General features: G+C 33.8%; 1 long non-coding RNA gene across 3 annotated transcripts in view; it reads left to right on the top strand.

Moving 5' to 3' along the window:
• LOC133630271 (uncharacterized) overlaps window positions 1–25,000 on the top strand; it is a 165,084-nt gene that overhangs the window by 122,762 nt on the left and 17,322 nt on the right. Inside the window, exon 3 of one of the 3 annotated variants that reach the window (XR_009821215.1) lies at window positions 19,361–19,788. The exons of the other annotated variants lie outside the window; for them this stretch is intronic. This is a non-coding gene — a long non-coding RNA (uncharacterized LOC133630271). Of the gene's footprint in view, window positions 1–19,360; window positions 19,789–25,000 lie in introns of those variants that run through there. 3 annotated transcript variants of the gene reach the window in all.

Here is a 25,000-nt window from a genome sequence, read left to right as displayed (position 1 = left end):
ATCGACATTTATATATATATAAAATATTAATGATTATATATAATATATAATTAATGATTTAGCTAATGTAAAATTGTGGATTTTGTTTTCAGAAATCGACATTTATATATATATAAAATATTAATGATTATATATAATATATAATTAATGATTTAGCTATTGTGAAAATGTGGATTTTGTTTTCAGAAATCGACATTTATATATATATAAAATATTAATGATTATATATAATATATAATTAATGATTTAGCTAATGTGAAAATGTGGATTTTGTTTTCAGAAATCGACATTTATATATATATAAAATATTAATGATTATATATAATATATAATTAATGATTTAGCTAATGTGAAAATGTGGATTTTGTTTTCAGAAATCGACATTTATATATATATAAAATATTAATGATTATATATAATATATAATTAATGATTTAGTTAATGTGAAAATGTGGATTTTGTTTTCAGAAATTGACATTTATATATATATAAAATATTAATGATTATATATAATATATAATTAATGATTTAGCTAATGTGAAAATGTGGATTTTGTTTTCAGAAATCGACATTTATATATATAAAAAATATTAATGATTATACATAATATATAATTAATGATTTAGCTAATGTGAAAATGTGGATTTTGTTTTCAGAAATCGACATTAATATATATATAAAATATTAATGATTATATATAATACATAATTAATGATTTAGCTAATGTGAAAATGTGGATTTTGTTTTCAGAAATCGACATTTATATATATATAAAATATTAATGATATATATAATATATAATTAATGATTTAGCTAATGTGAAAATATGGATTTTGTTTTCAGAAATCGACATTTATATATATATAAAATATTAATGATTATATATAATATATAATTAATGATTTAGCTAATGTGAAAATGTGGATTTTGTTTTCAGAAATCGACATTTATATATATATAAAATATTAATGATTATATATAATATATAATTAATGATTTAGCTAATGTGAAAATGTGGATTTTGTTTTCAGAAATCGACATTTATATATATATAAAATATTAATGATTATATATAATATATAATTAATGATTTAGCTAATGTGAAAATGTGGATTTTGTTTTCAGAAATCGACATTTATATATATATCAAATATTAATGATTATATATAATATATAATTAATGATTTAGCTAATGTGAAAATGTGGATTTTGTTTTCAGAAATCGACATTAATATATATATAAAATATTAATGATTATATATAATACATAATTAATGATTTAGCTAATGTGAAAATGTGGATTTTGTTTTCAGAAATCGACATTTATATATATATAAAATATTAATGATATATATAATATATAATTAATGATTTAGCTAATGTGAAAATGTGGATTTTGTTTTCAGAAATCGACATTTATATATATATAAAATATTAATGATTATATATAATATATAATTAATGATTTAGCTAATGTGAAAATGTGGATTTTGTTTTCAGAAATCGACATTTATATATATATAAAATATTAATGATTATATATAATATATAATTAATGATTTAGCTAATGTGAAAATGTGGATTTTGTTTTCAGAAATCGACATTTATATATATATCAAATATTAATGATTATATATAATATATAATTAATGATTTAGCTAATGTGAAAATGTGGATTTTGTTTTCAGAAATGGACATTTATATATATGTATATAAAATATTAACCCGCATTTCTAGGTTCCCATCATTTATAAAAGCACCAAAAGTAATCTCTTTACTGGTAAATGAGGACATCTTTGCACCAATCTCCCACCAAAACAAACAAATCTTATCACATTACATATATACTAGGGATGTCCGATAATGGCTTTTTGCCGATATCCGATATGCCGATATTGTCCAACTCTTTAATTACCGATACCGATATCAACCGATATATACAGTCGTGGAATTTACACATTATTATGCCTAATTTGGACAACCAGGTATGGTGAATATTAAGGTACTTTTTTTTAAAATTAGTAAAATAAGATAAATAAAATTAAAAACATTTTCTTGAATAAAAAAGAAAGTACAACAATATAAAAACAGTTACATAGAAACTAGTAATGAATGAAAATGAGTCAAATGAAGTGTTAAAGGTTAGTACTATTAGTGGACCAGCATGTGTGCTTACGGACTGTATTCCTTGCAGACTGTATTGATATATATTGATATATAATGTAGGAAGCAGAATATTAATAACAGAAAGAAACAACCCTTTTGTGTGAATGAGTGTAAATGGGGGAGGGAGGTTTTTTGGGTTGGTGCACTAATTGTAAGTGTATCTTGTGTTTTTTATGTGGATTTAATAAAAATAAAAATAAAAACGATACTGGAAAAAAAAAACGATACCGTTAATTTCCGATATTACATTTTAACGCATTTATCGGCCAATAATATCGGCAGACCGATATTATCGGACATCTCTAATATATACTGTACATTATTCACATCTTCTAGAGTAGGGGTGTCCACACTTTTTCCAAAATAAAAGCATGCAGGGGGCATTTTGATATTTTTCATTTCCAAAACCAATACAGTTTATAGTTGTTTTTTTTGTTTTACCATTAAGGCTCCCTCCCACCGACCCCCATGGTCTCAGTCATAAAATGTTAAAAGATAAGTCATATATATATATATATATATGTTTTTTTCAATGGTTAAATTATTCGATCATCTTAAGATCTATCCGTTGAACATTTTTTTCATTTTCATCCCCTTTTTGTTAAAAAAATTAATTAAAAAAAGTTTTTGTTGCAAACATTTTTCAAAGTTACATATTTGATGTGAAATAATTGGAACCTTTAGTATGTCAATAATTTATAACCTTGATTTTGATTCATTATTATTTTTTGAGGAATGACAGCTTAAAAAAAAATTAAAAATTGCACAGTAATTGTCAGGGATCCACAAATGTTCAAAATAAGTCTTTTTTTTGGTTATTTATCTATTTATTTTTTACTTTCAACACAAGTTTGTATACTTTTTTGTGTGTTTAATAACCTTATTGTCAATTTAAAAAAAAAATTATTATTGGAGAAATGACAGCTTTAAAAAAATATATATATCCACAAAAAATGATCAGGGATCCAAAAGTGTTAAAATAAGTCTCTTTTTTTCTTTCTTTTTTTCTTTTTTTACTTTCAACACTTGCATCTCTAAGTTTTTGTAATTTTTTGTGTGTTTTATGTCCTTTTTGTCAATTTTTTTTCATTATTGTTCTTTGAGAAATGACAGCTTTAAAAAAAAAAAGCACAAAAATTGTCAGGGATCCAAAAGTTTTAAAAATAAGTCTTTTTTTTTTTTTTTTTTACTTTCAACACTTGCATCTCTAAGTTTTTATAATTGTTTGTGTGTTTTATGTTATGTATGTACATTTTTTATTTCTCTTTGATCGTTTGTTCCACTTTTTTGTTTTTTTTGTATGAGTATTTTTAGAATGTGCCATTAAAAAATGATATATGTATATAAATATAAATAAATATACATATATATTTATATATATATATATATATATATATATATATATATATATATATATATATATATATATATATATATATATAAATAAATATACATATATATATATATATATGTATATATATATATATATATATATATATATATATATATATATATATATATATATATATATATAAATAAATATACATATACATATACATATATATATAAATATATATATATATATATATAAATAAATATATATATATATATATATATATAAAAATAAAATAAATATACATATATATATATAAATATAAATAAATATACATATATATATATATATATATAAATAAATATACATATATATATGTATATAAATATAAATAAATATACATATATATATATGTATAAATAAATTATTTTTAAATAAATATATAAATATAAATAAATATATATATATATATATATATATATATATATATATATATATATATATATATATATATATATATATATATATATATATATATATATATATATATATATATATATATATATATATCCATCCATCCATCCATCCATTTTCTACCGCTTATCCCTTTTGGGTATATATATATATATATATATATATATATATATATATATATATATATATATATATATATATATATATATATATATATATATATATATATATAAATAAAAATAAATATACATATATATATAAATATAAATAAATATACTTATATATATATAAATATAAATAAATATACATATATATATGTATATAAATATAAATAAATATACATATATATATATGTATGAATAAATTATTTTTAAATAAATATATAAATATAAATAAACATACATATATATATATATAAATATATATATATACATCCATCCATTTTCTACCGATTGTCCCTTTTGGGTATATATATATATATATATATATATATATATATATATATATATATATATATATATATATATATATATATATATATATATATATATATATCCATCCATCCATCCATTTTCTACTGCTTGTCCCTTTTGGGTATATATATATATATATATATATATATATATATATATATATATATATATATATATATATATATATATATATATAGCAGGCTTCTAAAGAGGGAATGTGACTGCGTGGGAATATTTGTTCGACCAGGTGAGGTGCAGATGAGGTGCAGGTGATGTGCAGATGAGGTGCAGGTGAGGTGCAGGTGAGGTGAGGTGCAGGTGAGGTGAAGATGAGGTGAAGATGAGGTGCAGGTGAGTTGCAGGTAAGGTGAAGGGGAGGTGCAGGTGTTGCCAGCCCACGCTGCTGGCGACCCGCTGAGCAGTGTGACTCGTGCAGTGGCTTAGTGGCTCCTTGGCCAACATGGCGCCCAGGAAGACACGTGAGATGAGATTAGAGCTGAGGCAGGCAGGCAGGCAGGTGTTTATCTGAGGCGGGCGGGTGTTTATCTGAGGCAGGTGGGTGTTTATCTGAGGCGGGCGGGTGTTTATCTGAGGCGGGCGGGTGTTTATCTGAGGCAGGTGGGTGTTTATCTGAGGCGGGCGGGTGTTTATCTGAGGCGGGTGGGTGTTTATCTGAGGCGGGCGGGTGTTTATCTGAGGCGGGCGGGTGTTTATCTGAGGCGGGCGGGTGTTTATCTGAGGCAGGTGGGTGTTTATCTGAGGCGGGTGGGTGTTTATCACGTCAGACCAGAGCAGGAACACAACTTTGTGTTTGCGGGCAATTTGGAGCGGAAGGAAGGTGGCTCGGTGCCCTGGCAGTGGTGGGAGTGCCAAGAAGAAAAGATGTGAAGAGGTGAGTCATGGCACTGGGACCTTGGCCCAGGACTAAGATCTCAGCCTAGGTCAGGTCTTCATGAAGCCTGCTGGTGTTTGGTCTTCATTAGCCAGGAGACGTGTCCAACACGCTCTGGTCTGGTTTAGTCTTCTTACAAGCACAAAGAATACTTTCAACATATTATCTCCACTCTACAGCACACCCCCTTATAAGCCACACCCACTAAATACCAGGAGAAAAAATATGTTTTACAAACAAGAATCGCACCAATTTATAAAACGCACCCACTAATTTTTTTAATTTTATTTTTATTTTTATTTTATTTTATTTTATTTATTTTTTTTTTTTTTTTGTAGATCATTTTTTTCCCCCCATATATAAATCGCACTAAATTATAAGCCACGCCCACTCAATTTTAGAGGACATTTTTTTCCATATACAAGTCGCACCGAATTATAAGACACACCCACTAAATTATAAAAAAAATTTCCTTATATATATCACACATTTATTTTGAGTTTTTCCACTCATTCAAGATATAAACCACACCCACTAAATTTTAGAGAATTATATAATTTTTTAATTATCAGCCACATCAAATTATAAGCCACACCCACTAAATCTCGGGCGTTTTTTCCATTTATTAGCGGCACCCACTACATTTATGAGATTTTTTTTTTTCCATTTATAAATCACTCCGTTAAAATGGTAAGTACATTTTCAACCCGCAACACCTGCAGTGAGCGAACTCGTCCAAAAGATGGCGCCATAGCACAAACAATAACACACCTTTTCAGCGTGCCTGCTTGGGTTTAATGCAAACTATCCAATGCAAAATATTGTGCTCGTTAGCGAAGGCAAATCCGTCAATTAGTGGCACCGCTTTATGAGCCGCAGGGTTCAAAGTGTAGGGAAAACAAAGTGAAATTTAGGGTCATTTATTGGATGAAATCCACAAATTCCGTACTAAGTCCGGCTCACAAGTCCCGTACTAAGTCCGGCTCACAAGTCCCGTACTAAGTCCAACTCATAAGTCCAGCTCACAAGTCCTGTACTAAGTCCGGCTCACAAGTCCCGTACTAAGTCCAACTCACAAGTCCTGTATTAAGTCCAGCTCACAAGTCCTGTACAAAGTCCAGCTCACAAGTCCCATACTAAGTCCAGCTCACAAGTACCGTACTAGCTCACAAGTCCCGTACTAAGTCCAGCTCACAAGTCCTGTACTAGCTCACAAGTTTCATACTAAGTCCAGCTCACAAGTCCCGTATTAAGTCCAGCTCACAAGTCCTGTACAAAGTCCAGCTCACAAGTCCCATAGTAGCTCACAGGTTTCATACTAAGTCCAGCTCACAAGTCCCGTATTAAGTCCAGCTCACAAGTCCTGTACTAAGTCCAGCTCACAAGTCCCGTATTAAGTCCAGCTCACAAGTCCTGTACTAGCTCACAAGTTTCATACTAAGTCCAGCTCACAAGTCCCGTATTAAGTCCAGCTCACAAGTCCTGTACAAAGTCCAGCTCACAAGTCCCATAGTAGCTCACAGGTTTCATACTAAGTCCAGCTCACAAGTCCCGTATTAAGTCCAGCTCACAAGTCCTGTACTAAGTCCAGCTCACAAGTCCCATACTAGCTCACATGTTTCATACTAAGTCCAGCTCACAAGTCCTGTACTAAGTCCAGCTCACAAGTACCGTACTAGCTCACAAATCCCGTACTAAGTCCAGCTCAAAAGTCCTGTACTAGCTCACAAGTTTCATACTAAGTCCAGCTCACAAGTCCCGTATTAAGTCCAGCTCACAAGTCCTGTACTAAGTCCAGCTCACAAGTCCTATAGTAGCTCACAAGTCCTGTACTAAGTCCAGCTCACAAGTCCTGTATTAAGTCCAGCTCACAAGTCCTGTACTAAGTCCAGCTCACAAGTCCCGTACTAAGTCCAGCTCACAAGTCCTGTACTAGCTCACAAGTCCTGTACTAAGTCCAGCTCACAAGTCCCATACTAGCTCACAGGTTTCATACTAAGTCCAGCTCACAAGTCCTGTACTAAGTCCAGCTCACAAGTCCAATACTAGCTCACAGGTTTCATACTAAGTCCAGCTCACAAGTCCTGTACTATATCCAGCTCACAAGTACCGTACTAGCTCACAAGTCCCGTACTAAGTTCAGCTCACAAGTCCCGTACTAGCTCACAAGTTTCATACTAAGTCCAGCTCACAAGTCCCGTATTAAGTCCAGCTCACAAGTCCTGTACTAAGTCCAGCTCACAAGTCACGCACTAAGTCCAACTCATAAGTCCAGCTCACAAGTCCTGTACTAAGTCCAGCTCACAAGTCCTGTATTAAGTCCAGCTCACAAGTCCCGTATTAAGTCCAGCTCACAAGTCCTGTACTAAGTTCAGCTCACAAGTCCCGTATTAAGTCCAGCTCACAAGTCCCGTACTAAGTCCAGCTCACAAGTCCCATACTAAGTCCAGCTCACAAGTCCTGTACTAGCTCACAAGTCCTGTACTAAGTCCAGCTCACAAGTCCCATACTAGCTCACAAGTTTCATACTAAATCCAGCTCACAAGTCCCGTACTAAGTCCAGCTCACAAGTCCCGTACTAGCTCACAAGTTTCATACTAAGTCCAGCTCACAAGTCCCGTATTAAGTCCAGCTCACAAGTCCTGTACTAAGTCCAGCTCACAAGTCCCATACTAGCTCACAAGTTTCATACTAAGTCCAGCTCACAAGTCCTGTACTAGCTCACAAGTCCTGTATTAAGTCCAGCTCACAAGTCCTGTACTAAGTCCAGCTCACAAGTCCCATACTAGCTCACAAGTTTCATACTAAGTCCAGCTCACAAGTCCTGTACTAAGTCCAGCTCACAAGTCCCGTACTAAGTCCGGCTCACAAGTCAGTCCCGTACTAGCTCACAAGTTTCATACTAAGTCCAGCTCACAAGTCCCGTATTAAGTCCAGCTCACAAGTTCTGTACTAAGTTCAGCTCACAAGTCTGGTACTAAGTCCAGCAGGACTTGGTACGGGACTAAGTCCCGTACTAAGTCCAGCTCACAAGTCCCGTACTAAGTCCAGCTCACAAGTCCCGTATTAAGTCCAGCTCACAAGTTCTGTACTAAGTTCAGCTCACAAGTCTGGTACTAAGTCCAGCTGGACTTAGTACGGGACTAAGTCCCGTACTAAGTTGGAACTTATCGTTAGTTTGGTGGCAACATGAGATTGGACTTGTCGTTAGTTTGGTGGCAACATGAGATTGGAACTTGTCGTTAGTTTGGTGGCAACATGAGATTGGAACTTGTCGTTAGTTTGGTGGCAACATGAGATTGGAACTTGTCGTTAGTTTGGTGGCAACATGAGATTGGAACTTGTCGTTAGTTTGGTGGCAACATGAGAATGGAACTTGTCGTTAGTTTGGTGGCAACATTAGATTGGAACTTGTCGTTAGTTTGGTGGCATCACGAGATTGGAACTTGTCGTTAGTTTGGTGGCAACATGAGATTGGAACTTGTCGTTAGTTTGGTGGCAACATGTGATTGGAACTTGTCGTTAGTTTGGTGGCAACATGAGATTGGAACTTGTCGTTAGTTTGGTGGCATCACGAGATTGGAACTTGTCGTTAGTTTGGTGGCAACATGAGATTGGAACTTGTCGTTAGTTTGGTGGCAACATGTGATTGGAACTTGTCGTTAGTTTGGTGGCAACATGAGATTGGAACTTGTCGTTAGTTTGGTGGCAACATGAGATTGGAACTTGTCGTTAGTTTGGTGGCAACATGAGATTGGAACTTGTCGTTAGTTTGGTGGCATCATGAGATTGGAACTTGTCGTTAGTTTGGTGGCAACATGAGATTGGAACTTGTCGTTAGTTTGGTGGCAACATGAGATTGGAACTTGTCGTTAGTTTGGTGGCAACATGAGATTGGAACTTGTCGTTAGTTTGGTGGCAACATTGTCTTTTTCGTCGTCTTCTACATTTTTGTCTTGTTAGCATATTAGCTCATGCTAACAACGCTGGCTTCATCACATCATAATAGCAGGTACAAACATGCATGACAACACTCCTACAGACATCACACATGGGACGCTTTAGTACGTAAGAATAGTTTTAGTTATATTGTAAAACTTACAAACCTTGCATGGAGTGACGAATGGATAATCCGTTCGAGTAGAAACGCTATGGACGGCTTCCGGTTCAAAGCTCTAAAAAGAGCACCTGCAGTGAGTGCCATAACACAAACAATAACACACCTCTTGTTTGTTTTTTTAAACTATTTGCATTATGGTCGTCCGCGAAGAAAAAACATGAATTAGCCACACACTTTTACAAGCTAGCAATGGAGGATGGTCTGGGTCACAAGCTTTGGGTACACTTTTGATCTTTCCCAAATTCTGTTTTATCGAGTACCTGGTACCTTGCAGTACCTTGTACCTTGTACCACGCAGTACCATGTACCTCACAGTAACTTGTACCTGGTACCACGCAGTACCTTGTACCTGGTACCTCGCAGTACTGTGTACCTTGTACCACGCAGTACACACGTACTGTAAAAGAATACTGTACCTGTCATTGTTTACTGCCCTCCAAACACGTCATCCAGCGTCGCTCAGCTCCTGGCAAGTTGCCACCTGGCCTGGCACAACGTTGTATATCTTCCGTATCGACTCGCGCGGCCATAAACACGCCGTCCATAACGTTTCTGCCATTGTTTATGTCAGCGTTCTGACAGCAAATTCATGCTTCAAAGCTGCAGGGAGCAATGAAGTAGGAGACCGAGGAAACAGGAAGTTGTATTTAGTTGTGTTCATAGCACAGTACGCAGGTGGATTCATACGGCCCCTGTCATCACGGTTTACCTGACACGTGAAACGGGACGAATTGGGAGGTTGCACTATCCACTTTAGCCGTGTGGAATATCCTAAAATGTGTTTTATGGCAATTACAACTTAGACCACAGCGCCAGTTGCTTTGTAGGCGTCACAATGTAAACAAACGCCATGGGTGGATCTACGCCTGACATCCACTGTGATGATACCAAGTACAGGAGCGTATCTAGTCGATACTACTACATATTATGTTCATAAAGTCAGTAAATACATCCCTGGACACATGAGGACTTTGAATATGACCAATGTGCGATCCTGTAACTACTTGGTATCGCATCGATACCTAAATGTGTGGTATCATCCAAAACTAATGTCAAGTGTCAAAGAAGAGAAGAATAAGTGATTATTACATTTTAACAGAAGTGTAGATAGAACATGTTCAAAGAGAAAATAAGCAGGTATTAACAGTAAATGAACAAGTATATTAATCATATTTTTTTACAGTTTGTCCCTCATAATGTAGACAAAATAATAGGTAGATAAATGACACAATTAGGAGTCTTTGTTTGTTTACTTACTACTAAAAGACAAGTTGTCTAGTATGTTCACTATTTTATTTAAGGACTAAATTGAAATAATAAACATATGTTTCATGTACACTAACATTTTTTGTTGAAATCAGGACAATAATGAAATTTTTTGTGGTCCCCTTTATTTAAGAAAATTATTGAAAAGTATTGAAATACATATTGGTATCGAGACAACCCTACTATGAATACGCTTGTTTACCCGCCAAGTGCTTGAGCCAGTGCCAAGTCTGTAATCGGACGTGCAATCTTTTTTTATCAAAATATGATACCATTTGTGTCAGGTTCAAAAACACTGATGACATCTATTAAACAAGACAAGAAGCAAGGAATTAAACCGAGACAGAATTCAATTTGGCTCAACTGAGGAGAAACGCGTGTAGACCTGTACCCTTGCACGGTGTCCCACCACGCTCTGGCGAAAGATTGTACGCCTCCTCTTTTATTTGGACTTTCCCTGATTACATGGCAACAGCTGTTTCTAAGGAAGGGGGTCGTAAACAGCCGCTGCCTTTGGTTACAAAAGAGTTCAAAGAAAAGGTGCCTGGAGGGGCGGGGGGGGGGGGTCAGGCCCTGCATCCTCTCCGCTTTGTAGATCTCGGGTCAAGACAAAATCTTCCTGTGGATTACAACACATCAAAGAAACCGACACCTTCATGTCGCTCCCCATCCTACACAGTGGAGTTTTACAAGCCTTTTGTGTGCTCGCCGGGAACTCATTGAACACACAAAGTCTTGTGATCACTTAGATACAATCATTCTGACAGTTTGATTTCACGTGTTTTAGTACCCGGTACCACCGATGGAATCGGTTGGGTGCCTATAAAAGTACCCACCTCTCGTAGCACCTTCTTTTTTTTATATTTGCGTGGCGCTTAAAACGTGACTCAAAACCTCGCTGGAGCTATTTTATGTCCCTGGAACGGATCATTAGTGTCCTGTGGGACCATAAAGACTCCATGAAAGAGAGGAACTAAGAGGAACTAAGAGGAACTAAGAGGAAGTGCGTGTGCTGCGGCTGTAGTCGACGTCGTGTTGACGTTACAAGTCAGGCGGCGAGTATCCATCCCGAACAAGAACGCTCCTTTAGCGTGTTTCATATTTGTCATTTCCCTCATTTGCAAGCTGCGTGGATACTCCTCCGTCATCTGGGAGGAGGAGGAGGAGGCGGAGGCGGAGGAGGAGGAGGCGGAAGCGGAGGAGAAGGAGGCGGAGGAGGAGGCAGAGCCACTGTCCAATCTCTGCTGTAATTACATTTTAATAACACTTTATTTGCTGTGTTAGCGCAGCTCATCTGGAAATAATTGCACTATTAGTTTATGTGGCCCCCCGTGACATATCATAATCACTATTAGTATGTGTGTGGTGTGGCCCCCTGTGACATCATATTATAATCACTATTAGTATGTGTGTGGTGTGGCCCCCCGTGACATCATATTATAATCACTATTAGTATGTGTGTGGTGTGGCCCCCCATGACATCATATTATAATCACTATTAGTATGTGTGTGGTGTGGCCCCCCGTGACATCATATTATAATCACTATTAGTATGTGTGTGGTGTGGCCCCCCATGACATCATATTATAATCACTATTAGTATGTGTGTGGTGTGGCCCCCCGTGACATCGTATTATAATCACTATTAGTATGTGTGTGGTGTGGCCCCCCGTGACATCGTATCATAATCACTATTAGTATGTGTGTGGTGTGGCCCCCCGTGACATCATATCATAATCACTATTAGTATGGGTGTGGTGTGGCCCCCCCGTGACATCATATTATAATCACTATTAGTATGTGTGTGGTGTGGCCCCCCGTGACATCATGTCATAATCACTATTAGTATGTGTGTGGTGTGGCCCCCCGTGACATCATATCATAATCACTATTAGTATGTGTGTGGTGTGGTCCCCCGTGACATTGTATCATAATCACTATTAGTATGTGTGTGGTGTGGCCCCCCATGTGGTGTGGCCCCCCGTGACATTGTATTATAATCACTATTAGTATGTGTGTGGTGTGGCCCCCCGTGACATCGTATCATAATCACTATTAGTATGTGTGTGGTGTGGCCCCCCGTGACATCATATCATAATCACTATTAGTATGGGTGTGGTGTGGCCCCCCCGTGACATCATATTATAATCACTATTAGTATGTGTGTGGTGTGGCCCCCCGTGACATCATGTCATAATCACTATTAGTATGTGTGTGGTGTGGCCCCCCGTGACATCATATCATAATCACTATTAGTATGTGTGTGGTGTGGTCCCCCGTGACATTGTATCATAATCACTATTAGTATGTGTGTGGTGTGGCCCCCCGTGACATCGTATCATAATCACTATTAGTATGTGTGTGGTGTGGCCCCCCGTGACATCATGTCATAATCACTATTAGTATGTGTGTGGTGTGGCCCCCCGTGACATCATATTATAATCACTATTAGTATGTGTGTGGTGTGGCCCCCCGTGACATCATATTATAATCACTATTAGTATGTGTGTGGTGTGGCCCCCCGTGACATCATATTATAATCACTATTAGTATGTGTGTGGTGTGGCCCCCCGTGACATCATATTATAATCACTATTAGTATGTGTGTGGTGTGGCCCCCCGTGACATCATATCATAATCACTATTAGTATGTGTGTGGTGTGGCCCCCCGTGACATCATATTATAATCACTATTAGTATGTGTGTGGTGTGGCCCCCCGTGACATCATGTCATAATCACTATTAGTATGTGTGTGGTGTGGCCCCCCGTGACATCATATCATAATCACTATTAGTATGTGTGTGGTCCCCCGTGACATTGTATCATAATCAGTATTAGTATGTGTGTGGTGTGGCCCCCCGTGACATCGTATCATAATCACTATTAGTATGTGTGTGGTGTGGCCCCCCGTGACAACGTATCATAATCACTATTAGTATGTGTGTGGTGTGGCCCCCCGTGACATCGTATCATAATCACTATTAGTATGTGTGTGGTGTGGCCCCCCCGTGACATCATATCATAATCACTATTAGTATGTGTGTGGTGTGGCCCCCTGTGACATCGTATCATAATCACTATTAGTATGTGTGTGGTGTGGCCCCCCGTGACATCATATTATCACTATTAGTATGTGTGTGGTGTGGCCCCCCGTGACATCGCATCATAATCACTATTAGTATGTGTGTGGTGTGGCCCCCCCGTGACATCGTATTATAATCACTATTAGTATGTGTGTGGTGTGGCCCCCCGTGACATCGTATCATAATCACTATTAGTATGTGTGTGGTGTGGCCCCCCGTGACATCATGTCATAATCACTATTAGTATGTGTGTGGTGTGGCCCCCCGTGACATCATATCATAATCACTATTAGTATGTGTGTGGTCCCCCGTGACATTGTATCATAATCAGTATTAGTATGTGTGTGGTGTGGCCCCCCGTGACATCGTATCATAATCACTATTAGTATGTGTGTGGTGTGGCCCCCCGTGACATCGTATCATAATCACTATTAGTATGTGTGTGGTGTGGCCCCCCGTGACATCGTATTATAATCACTATTAGTATGTGTGTGGTGTGGCCCCCCGTGACATCATATCATAATCACTATTAGTATGTGTGTGGTGTGGCCCCCCGTGACATCGTATTATAATCACTATTAGTATGTGTGTGGTGTGGCCCCCCGTGACATCATATCATAATCACTATTAGTATGTGTGTGGTGTGGCCCCCCGTGACATCGTGTCATAATCACTATTAGTATGTGTGTGGTGTGGCCCCCCATGACATCATATTATAATCACTATTAGTATGTGTGTGGTGTGGCCCCCCATGACATCATATTATAATCACTATTAGTATGTGTGTGTGGTGTGGCCCCCCGTGACATCATATTATAATCACTATTAGTATGTGTGTGTGGTGTGGCCCCCCGTGACATCATATTATAATCACTATTAGTATGTGTGTGTGGTGTGGCCCCCCGTGACATCATATTATAATCACTATTAGTATGTGTGTGGTGTGGCCCCCCCGTGACATCGTATTATAATCACTATTAGTATGTGTGTGTGGTGTGGCCCCCCGTGACATCATATTATAATCACTATTAGTATGTGTGTGTGGTGTGGCCCCCCGTGACATCATATTATAATCACTATTAGTATGTGTGTGTGGTGTGGCCCCCCGTGACATCATATTATAATCACTATTAGTATGTGTGTGGTGTGGCCCCCCGTGACATCATATCATAATCACTATTAGTATGTGTGTGGTGTGGCCCCCCGTGACATCATATTATAATCACTATTAGTATGTGTGTGGTGAGGCCCCCCATGACATCATATTTTAATCACTATTAGCATGTGTGTGGTGTGGCCCCCCATGTGGTGTGGCCCCCCATGACATCATTATCTGCAATCATAGAGTGAATGCTCCAGAACATTCACTCATGCTTTTATACACCCAAATTCCAGATGTTGGCACGCTTTACCTTCGACATGTTTCACCCCATTCAAACCCTTCCAACTTCAAACTGTTCAGGCTATTCGGGCTTTCCCTTGACAAATTTCCAAAATTCCCAGATTTCCCAGAATTCCAGGTTTTCCGGGCCATTTTTCCCATTCAAAATGAATTGACCATTTTTCAAACTTCCACATTTTGCACATTGTTCAAACTATTCAAACACATTCCACTTATCCTGGAAATTCAAACTGTCGTTTTTCCAAGTTCAAAAAAATTCCAGGATTTTTCCAGAATTCCTGGTTTTCCAAAGCCCTATTTCCACCCTTTTGTCTGGCGACTACTCCTTCCACATTTTTCAACCGTTTTACCGTCAAAACATTCCTCTTAACCAAAGTTGTTATTTGAACCGGAGAAATTCCCCGGTTTCCCCGAAATTCCAGGAATTCCGTAATACCATTTCTCAATTCAACATGTTACTACTTCGACATTTCTCGACCGATTTGAAAAATGTCAACACTCATTCAGACCATTCAAGTTTTTTATCATTTTCACCAAAATTCCCGCTTTCCCAAAATCCCCATTTTTTTCCCAAATTCCCCTTGAAATTAATGGGACATTCTTCAAAGTTCCATAATTTCCTTATTTTTCATTTGATTCCAACTGTTCCAACTCCTAAATATTCAGCCTGTTCAGAAATGGTGTGCTCTACTTCAACAATCCTAAAAAAAAATCCCGGATTTCCCATAATTCCTTTTTTTTTGTTGCATTTTTCCCCTTTCAAAATGAATTGGCCATTTTTCAAATTTCCAAAATTCCCTTATTCTTCAAGCTATTCAAACCATTCCACCTTCAACACATTCCACTCATTCTGCACATTCAAATGACCATTTTTACAAATTCAAAAAAATTCCAGGAATTCCTAAATTAAAAACTTTACTAGTTCAACATTTCTTGACCGGTTTAAACAATTCCAACACCAACCAATTCAGCTCATTCATGCTCCTAATCATTTTCAATAAAATCCCGCTTTTTCCCAAATTCCCAAATTTCCAGGAAGTTCCCATTGAAATGATTGGACTTTTTTCTAAGTTTCACAATCCTCACATTTTTCAACCTATTCAAACCATTCTAAAATTTACACATTTCACCATTCTGGAAATTAAAAATATAATTTTTCCAAGTTAAAAAAAAATTCCAGGATTTTCCGGAATTCTTGATTTTCCAAAGCCCTATTTCCACCCTTTTGTCTGGCGACTACTCTTTTCACATTTGTCAAGCCAATTCAAGCATTCCGCCGTCAAAACATTCCTCTTAACCAGGACAAAAAAAAATTAAGTTGTTTTTTGAACGAGAACAATTCCCGATTTTCCCGAAATTCCAGGAATTCCGTAATACCATTTCTCGATTCAACATGTTACTACTTGAACATTTCTCGACCGATTTAAAAAATGTCATCCTGGACATTCACATTATATTTTTTCCCACATTCAAAACATTTCCAGGAATTCCCGTTTTTTGGTAACTATTTCCACCCTTAAGTTCGACTACTCCTTTCACATTTTTCAACCAACTTCAACCGTTCTACTGTCCAAACATTCCTCTTAATTAGGACAATTACCATTTTTTATGAAATTTCCAAAGAAATGAATTGAACTTTTTTAAAATTTCCACAACTCCTACATTTTTTTCATTTGATTCAAATTGTTCCAACTTCAAAATATTCAGCCTGTTCAGGAATTGTGTGTTCTCCTTCAACTCTTCTGAAAAAATTCCCGGATTTCCTACAATTCCCAGTTTTTAAAGACATTTGTCCCATTCAAAATGAATTGGCCATTTTTCAAACTTCCACCATTACCAAATTTTTCAATTGATTCAAACTATTCCACCTTCAACACATTCCACTCATTCTGCACATTCAAATGACCATTTTTACAAATTCAAAAAAATTCCAGGAATTTCTAAATTAAAAACTTTACTAGTTCAACATTTCTTGACCGATTTAAACAATTCCAACACCAACCAATTCAGCTCATTCATGCTCCTAATCATTTTCAATAAAATCCCGCTTTTTTCCCAAATTAAAAAATTTCCAGGAAGTTCCCATTGAAATTATTGGACTTTTTTCTAAGTTTCACAATTCACACATTTTTCAACGTATTCAAACCATTCTAAAATCAACACATTCCACCATTCTGGAAATTAAAAATATAATTTTTCCAAGTTAAAAAAATTTCCAGGATTTTCCAGAATTCCGGATTTTCCGAAGCCCTATTTCCACCCTTTTGTCTGGCGACTACTCTTTCCACATTTGTCAACCCAATTCAAGCATTCCACCATCAAAACATTCCTCTTAACCAGGACAAAAAAATTAAGTTGTTTTTTGAGCGGGAAAAATTCCCGATTTTCCCAAAATTCCAGGAATTCCGTAATACCATTTCTCAATTCAACATGTTACTACTTGAACATTTCTCGACCGATTTAAAAAATGTCATCCTGGACATTCACATTATATTTTTTCCACATTCAAAATATTTCCAGGAATTCCCGTTTTTTGGTAACCTATTTCCACCCTTAAGTTCGACTACTCCTTTCACATTTTTCAACCCACTTCAACCGTTCTACTGTCCAAACATTCCTCTTAATTAGGACAATTACCATTTTTTATGAAATTTCCAAAGAAATGAATTGAACTTTTTTTAAATTTCCACAACTCCTACATTTTTTTCATCTGATTAAAATTGTTCCAACTTCAAAGTACTCAGCCTGTTCAGGAATTGTGTGTTCTCCTTCAACTCTTCTAAAAAATTTCCCGGATTTCCTACAATTCCCAGTTTTTAAAGACATTTTTCCCATTCAAAATGAATTGGCCATTTTTCAATTGATTCAAACTATTCCACCTTCAACACATTCCACTCATTCTGCACATTCAAATTACCATTATTACAAATTTGAAAAAATTCCAGGAATTTCTAAATTTTAAAACTTTACTAGTTCAACATTTCTTGACCGATTTAAACAATTCCAACACCAACCAATTCAGCTCATTCATGCTCCTAATCATTTTCAATAAAATCCCGCTTTTTTCCCAAATTAAAAAATTTCCAGGAAGTTCCCATTGAAATTATTGGACTTTTTTCTAAGTTTCACAATCCCCACATTTTTCAACGTATTCAAACCATTCTAAAATCAACACATTCCACCATTCTGGAAAGTAAAAATATCATTTTTCCAAGTTTAAAAAAAATTCCAGGATTTTCCAGAATTCTTGATTTTCCAAAGCCCTATTTCCACCCTTTTGTCTGGCGACTACTCTTTCCACATTTGTCAACCCAATTCAAGCATTCCAACGTCAAAACATTCCTCTTAACCAGAACAAAAAAAACTAAGTTGTTTTTTTAACTGGAAAAATTCCCGATTTTCCCGAAATTCCAGGAATTCCGTAATACCATTTCTCAATTCAACATGTTACTACCTGAACATTTCTGGACCGATTTGAAAAATGTCATCCTGTAAATTCACATTATATTTTTTCCACATTCAAAACATTTCCAGGAATTCCCGTTTTTTGGTAACCTTTCTCCACCCTTAAGTTCGATTACTCCTTTCACATTTGTCAACCCATTTCAACAGTTCAACGGTCAAAACACTCCTCATATTCAGGACAAAAAAAAGTTGGTTAAGGAATTAGAAAAATTCCCGGTTGTCCCGAAATTCCAGGATTTTCTCAATTAAGAACTGTTACTAATTCAACATTTCTTGACCGATTTAAACAATTCCAACACCAACCAGTCCAGCTCATTCAGGACATTCATGTTCCTAATCTTTTTTTTTTTTTAAATCCCGCTTTTCTCAAAATTCCCAAATTTCCAGGAAGTTCCCATTGAACTGAATGGGACATTTTTCCAAGTTGCACAATTCCCACATTTTTCAAGCTATTCAAACATCAACACATTCAACTCATCCTGGACATTCAAACTAACACTTTCCCAAGTTCCACACCAAATTCCGGTTTTCCTGAAAATTCAAACTGTTCAACATTCCTGCATTCATACCACATTCTGTCAGCGTTTCACTTCAACTTCAGCATTGGAGCATTCACCATAATTCCTTCAGGAATTGCCTCATCTGGTTTTCTAAACGATGTTTTGTGCATCTCTGACACTGTCAGGTGACTTCTCGGACTCAAACGCCCGCACCATCGTGTGTGAAGCATTCCACCTTGCCGCCATCCAAAGGAATAATTAGGGAGCCACAAAGTGTCGAGGAAGCTGCCTCTTCAAAAAGCCGTCTTTGATCCGGGCGTGATTACCGCCCGCTTCATGGCGCCGCCCGCGGACACGAGCGCCGCGAGATGGATGGCGGCCGTCAGCCAACTCGGGAAGATCGTTTGATTTGATGCGGCTGAGGAGGCGGAGGAAGAGGAGGAGGCGCGCCCCCCTAACTTGCTGTCTATTTCACAGCCCGCTGGTCACATGACTGACGGAGCAAATGTACCGGATTTTCCGGACTATAAGGCGCACTGTCAATTTTTGAGAAAATGAAAGGACATGTACGGAATCATTTTGGTTGTGCTTACCGACCTCGAAGCAATTTTATTTGGTGTAATGATAACTGTGACCTGTAGATGGCAGTCACACATAAGAGATACATGTAGACTGCAATGTGATGGCAGTCACACATAAGAGATTAAAAATTTTTTTAAAAAAATCCACAATAATTCTCAGGAATTCAAAAGTGTTAAAAAAAAGGTATTTTTTTTGTTTTTGTTGTTTTTGTTGTTTTTTACTTTCAATGCTTACATCTCTAGCTCAACTTCAGCATGTATTATAAGATTTTATAATTTTTTTGTGTGTTTTTGTTTGTTTTATGTCCTTTTTGTCGTATATTTTTTGAGCAATAGCAGTGTTTTGTTTAGTTAAATCCCACTAAATTTATAATGGATCCAAAAGTGTTAAAAGTAAGTCATTGTAGAAGTAATTGGAGCCTTAAATATGTCAATAATTCATAACATTGATTTTGGTTCATTATTATTTTGGGAGAAATGACAGCTTAAAAAAAAAAAATCCATAAAAATTCTCAGTGATCCAAAAGTGTTAAAAAAAGGTATTTTTTTATTTTATTTTTATTTTTTTATTACTTTCAACACTTACATCTCCAGTTCAACTTCAGCATCTATTATACGTTTTTATATATTTTTGTGTGTGTTTTTGTTTGTTTTATGTCCTTTTTGTCATAGATTTTTTTTCATGGCAAACACACAAAATATCCAATATTTTCTCCCCAAATTTTTCAAAATGAAATATTTCATGTGAAGTCATTACAACCTTGAATATGTCAATAAATCATAACATTGATTTTGATTCATTATTATTTTTGGAGAAATGACTGCTTAAAAAAAAAAAAAAAAATCCACAATAATTCTCAGAAATTCAAAAGTGTCAAAAAAAAGGTATTTTTTTTATGTTGTTGTTTTTTTGTTTTTTTACTTTCAATACTTACATCCCTAACTCAACTTCAGCATCTATTATACGTTTTTATATATTTTTGTGTGTGTTTTTGTTTGTTTTATGTCCTTTTTGTCATGGATTTTTTTTCATGGCAAACAAACAAAATATCCAATATTTTCTCCCCAAATTTTTCAAAATGAAATATTTGATGTGAAGTCATTACAACCTTAAATATGTCAATAAATCATAACATTGATTTTGATTCATTATTATTTTTGGAGAAATGACAGCTTGAAAAAAAAAAAAAAAAAATCCACAATAATTCTCAGGAATTCAAAAGTGTCAAAAAAAAGGTATTTTTTTATGTTGTTTTTTTTTTGTTTTTTTACTTTCAATGCTTACATCTCTAACTCAACTTCAGCATCTATTATAAGATTTTATTTTTTTTGTGTGTTTTTTTGTTTGTTTTATGTCCTTTTTGTCATAGATTTTTTTTCATGGCAAACACACAAAATATCCAATATTTTCTCCCCAAATTTTTCAAAATGAAATATTTCATGTGAAGTCATTACAACCTTAAATATGTCAATAAATCATAACATTGATTTTGATTCATTATTATTTTTGGAGAAATGACAGCTTGAAAAAAAAAAAAAAAAAATCCACAATAATTCTCAGGAATTCAAAAGTGTTAAAAAAAGGTCTTTTTTTAATTTATATTTTATTTTATTTTATTTTATTTTTACTTTCAACACTTACATCTCCAGTTCAACTTCAGCATCTATTATACGTTTTTATATATTTTTGTGTGTGTTTTTGTTTGTTTTATGTCCTTTTTTGTCATAGATTTTTTTTTCATGGCAAACACACAAAATATCCAATATTTTCTCCCCAAATTTTTCAAAATGAAATATTTGATGTGAAGTCATTACAACCTTAAATATGTCAATAAATCATAACATTGATTTTGATTCATTATTATTTTTTGGAGAAACGACAGCTTGAAAAAAAAAAAAAAAAATCCACAATAATTCTCAGGAATTCAAAAGTGTTAAAAAAAAGGTATTTTTTTTTTTTTTTTTTTTTTTTTGTTTTTTTACTTTCAATGCTTACATCTCTAACTCAACTTCAGCATCTATTATACGTTTTTATATATTTTTGTGTGTGTTTTTGTTTGTTTTATGTCCTTTTTGTCATAGATTTTTTTTCATGGCAAACACACAAAATATCCAATATTTTCTCCCCAAATTTTTCAAAATGAAATATTTCATGTGAAGTCATTACAACCTTAAATATGTCAATAAATCATAACATTGATTTTGATTCATTATTATTTTTGGAGAAATGACAGCTTAAAATTTTTTTTAAAAAAAATCCACAATAATTCTCAGGAATTCAAAAGTGTCAAAAAAAAGGTATTTTTTTTTATGTTGTTGTTTTTTTGTTTTTTTACTTTCAATGCTTACATCTGTAACTCAACTTCAGCATCTATTATAAGATTTTATAATTTTTTTGTGTTTTTTTGTTTGTTTTATGTCCTTTTTGTCATATAATTTTTGAGCAATAGCAGTGTTTTGTTTAGTTAAATCCCACTAAATTTATAATGGATCCAAAAGTGTTCAAATTAAGTCATTGTAGAAGTAATTGGAGCCTTAAATATGTCAATAATTCACAACATTGATTTTGGTTAATTATTATTTTGGGAGAAATGACAGCTTAAAAAAAAAATTCCACCAAAATTCTCAGTGATCCAAAAGTGTTTAAAAAAGGTATTTTTTAAATTGTATTTTATTTTTTACTTTTTTTACTTTCAACACTTACATCTCTAGTTCAACTTCAGCATTTATTATACGTTTTTATATATTTGTGTGTGTGTTTTTGTTTGTTTTATGTCCCTTTTGTCATGGATTTTTTTTCATGGCAAACACACAAAATATCCAATATTTTCTCTCCAAATTTTTCAAAATGAAATATTTGATGTGAAGTCATTACAACCTTAAATATGTCAATAAATCATAACATTGATTTTGATTCATTATTATTTTTGGAGAAATGACAGCTTAAAAAATAAATAAAAATAAAATAAAAATCCACAATAATTCTCAGAATTCAAAAGTGTTAAAAAAAAGGTTTTTTTTTTTGTTTTTGTTGTTTTTTTGTTTTTTTACTTTCAATACTTACATCTCTAACTCAACTTCAGCATCTATTATACGTTTTTATATATTTTTGTGTGTGTTTTTGTTTGTTTTATGTCCTTTTTGTCATGGATTTTTTTTCATGGCAAACACACAAAATATCCAATTTTTTCTCCCCAAATTTTTCAAAATGAAATATTTGATGTGAAGTCATTACAACCTTAAATATGTCAATAAATCATAACATTGGTTTTGATTCATTATTATTTTTGGAGAAATGACAGCTTAAAAAAAAAAAAAAAAAAATCCACAATAATTCTCAGGAATTCAAAAGTGTTAAAAAAAGGTATTTTTTTTGTTTTTTTTTGTTTTTTTGTTTTTTTTACTTTCAATGCTTACATCTCTAGCTCAACTTCAGCATCTATTATACGTTTTTATATATTTTTGTGTTTTTTTTTTTGTTTTATGTCCTTTTTGTCATGGATTTTTTTTCATGGCAAACACACAAAATATCCAATATTTTCTCCCCAAATTTTTCAAAATGAAATATTTGATGTGAAGTCATTACAACCTTAAATATGTCAATAAATCATAACATTGATTTTGATTCATTATTATTTTTGGAGAAATGACAGCTTGAAAAAAAAAGAAAAAAAAATCCACAATAATTCTCAGGAATTCAAAAGTGTTAAAAAAAGGTCTTTTTTTTATTTATATTTTATTTTATTTTATTTTTACTTTCAACACTTACATCTCCAGTTCAACTTCAGCATCTATTATACGTTTTTATATATTTTTGTGTGTGTTTTTGTTTGTTTTATGTCCTTTTTTGTCATAGATTTTTTTTTCATGGCAAACACACAAAATATCCAATATTTTCTCCCCAAGTTTTTCAAAATGAAATATTTCATGTGAAGTCATTACAACCTTAAATATGTCAATAAATCATAACATTGATTTTGATTCATTATTATTTTTGGAGAAACGACAGCTTGAAAAAAAAAAAAAAAAATCCACAATAATTCTCAGGAATTCAAAAGTGTTAAAAAAAGGTATTTTTTTGGTTTTTGTTGTTTTTTTGTTTTTTTACTTTCAATGCTTACATCTCTAACTGAACTTCAGCATCTATTATACGTTTTTATATATTTTTGTGTGTGTTTTTGTTTGTTTTATGTCCTTTTTGTCATAGATTTTTTTTCATGGCAAACACACAAAATATCCAATATTTTCTCCCCAAATTTTTCAAAATGAAATATTTCATGTGAAGTCATTACAACCTTAAATATGTCAATAAATCATAACTTGATTTTGATTCATTATTATTTTTGGAGGAATGACAGCTTAAAAAAAAAAAGAAAAAAAATCCACAATAATTCTCAGGAATTCAAAAGTGTCAAAAAAAAGTTATTTTTTTTATGTTGTTGTTTTTTTGTTTTTTTACTTTCAATGCTTACATCTGTAACTCAACTTCAACATCTATTATAAGATTTTATAATTTTTTTGTGTTTTTTTGTTTGTTTTATGTCCTTTTTGTCATATAATTTTTGAGCAATAGCAGTGTTTTGTTTAGTTAAATCCCACTGAATTTATAATGGATCCAAAAGTGTTCAAATTAAGTCATTGTAGAAGTAATTGGAGCCTTAAGTAGGTCAATAATTCATAACATTGATTTTGATTCATTATTATTTTGGGAGAAATGACAGCTTAAAAAAAAAAAAATCCACAAAAATTCTCAGTGATCCAAAAGTGTTAAAAAAATGTCTTTTTTAAATTTTATTTTATTTTTTACTTTTTTTACTTTCAACACTTACATCTGTAACTCAACTTCAGCATCTATTATACGTTTTTATATATTTTTGTGTGTGTTTTTGTTTGTTTTATGTCCTTTTTTGTCATAGATTTTTTTTTCATGGCAAACACACAAAATATCCAATATTTTCTCCCCAAATTTTTCAAAAGGAAATATTTGATGTGAAGTCATTACAACCTTAAATATGTCAATAAATCATAACATTGATTTTGATTCATTATTATTTTTGGAGAAATGACAGCTTAAAAAAAAAAGGAAAAAAAATCCACAATAATTCTCAGGAATTCAAAAGTGTCAAAAAAAAGGTATTTTTTTTATGTTGTTGTTTTTTTGTTTTTTTACTTTCAATGCTTACATCTGTAACTCAACTTCAGCATCTATTATAAGATTTTATAATTTTTTTGTGTTTTTTTGTT

This window comes from Entelurus aequoreus, linkage group LG15 (assembly GCF_033978785.1).
Source record: "Entelurus aequoreus isolate RoL-2023_Sb linkage group LG15, RoL_Eaeq_v1.1, whole genome shotgun sequence".
Classification (NCBI taxonomy): Eukaryota; Metazoa; Chordata; class Actinopteri; order Syngnathiformes; family Syngnathidae; genus Entelurus; species Entelurus aequoreus.
This window is presented reverse-complemented; position numbering and strand designations above follow the sequence as displayed.